The sequence below is a fragment of the Monopterus albus genome, unplaced genomic scaffold (assembly GCF_001952655.1).
Source record: "Monopterus albus unplaced genomic scaffold, M_albus_1.0 scaffold617.1, whole genome shotgun sequence".
Taxonomy (NCBI): Eukaryota; Metazoa; Chordata; class Actinopteri; order Synbranchiformes; family Synbranchidae; genus Monopterus; species Monopterus albus.
The window spans coordinates 161-1,729 of NW_018128497.1; positions in this window are offsets into that span (position 1 = coordinate 161).

A 1,569-nucleotide genomic window follows, 5' to 3' on the forward strand; every position below is an offset into this window, starting at 1 on the left:
AATGACCGGGTGTGTTAAGCAGGGCTTGACGCCACAGTCAGAGGGATGTAGTTAGCTGACTGGTCAACAGGCCCCTCGATGGAAAGTCCACAAAGACACAGGAAATGAGAACAGAGAAACACAGAGGACGACAAAATGCAACAAAGGCACAAAATGACTGTAAAACAAGTCAAACCAGAATCAGAGAGAAGCAAATCGCCCACAGAAGACGTCTGATCACCACAGACAGAAAACCAGAGGCGCTGAGTCATCGTAACAGCACGGAGCTGAGCCTTTATTACTGCGTGTGACACCCGGTGAGCCACTCCCCAGTACAGCGCCATTCTTTTCTACACTCTTTACAAATCATTATAAAACTGTACAGTACAAAAACAAATAAAAAAGGTCTGACATCACGTTAATAAGATCCGCTTCAGCCTCAAACACAACCTGAGAAACAAAGATCAATGATGTCACGTATTAAAAACAGAGCAACTAAACCTTTGATGCAGCAAATATAAAAAAAAAAAGCCTGAGGCAGAGACGTCAAGAGCAGCCGGTGAAGGGGCAACACGGTGGGTGAACCGTGGGTCCCAGATGTGCGAGTCCCAGATGTGTGTAAACTGAGGGACACTGGAGAATGCGAGCCCGTATTTGTGTCCGAGGCAGAATAATAAAGAGTGGGACCGAGGCTACCGCTCTGCTCTCCGGGGGCGGCTCCACTGTTTATCAGATGATCTACTCCAAAACCACATCATCTTGTTGCATAACAAATATATTAAAAGTTTACTTTTAAGATCAGCACCATTAAAACCAACAGGATAAATAAATAAGGAAACAATACTTAGAAATCAATGCATTAAATTAAATAATTAACAGAAAGGCACTTCCACAGCCTCTGTCTTCATTCATCTGATCCAGAACCAGCAGTTTGGCCTCCGCTGTGACAAGACGTTTGCTCGTTCTAGTTTTTATAAATGATTGTTTTTACTCTGCTGCACAGCGACGCACAATGTGCTAGAGAAATAAAGTTTACTGTCATTTCTTTCATGTGTTTTTTTTTTCTACCAATGAAAGAAGCAGCTGTTTGTTTTCTCCACTGTGTTGACAGATGAGCTTCATCCTCAGGACAATAAATCCTGCCTTCATCAGTCGTCAGGTTTCCCTGCATCCTGTTCAGAGTGTTTGACAGTCACACCCGTCTTTGCTAACCTGACAGATGGAAACACATCGGCCTGTTTGAGAGCCAGTGAGGACAGAAAGTTGAACAACGCCCTGTGTAAGCACATCAGATGCTGTGATGTCAGCTCCATGCTGGTGCTGTCGTTCTGTCGCAACGTGGTCAGTGCATCTCCACCACCATCGTCAGATGTGCGAGTCTTCATGTCTGTGTTTGCATCTCACTCAACACTCTGAGGACAGGTCTGACTCCAGTTCACCTCTCAGTGCCTTTCTCTGTGACATCCCCCTGAGGAGACTTTGGTCTGTGTCCTGCTGCGTGTCCACGTCTATTATACACCACATCCTTCATGTCACCAGGGGAAAATGGCGACCAGAACCATGAGTTAAACTGAGGAGCACGGTGAAGAT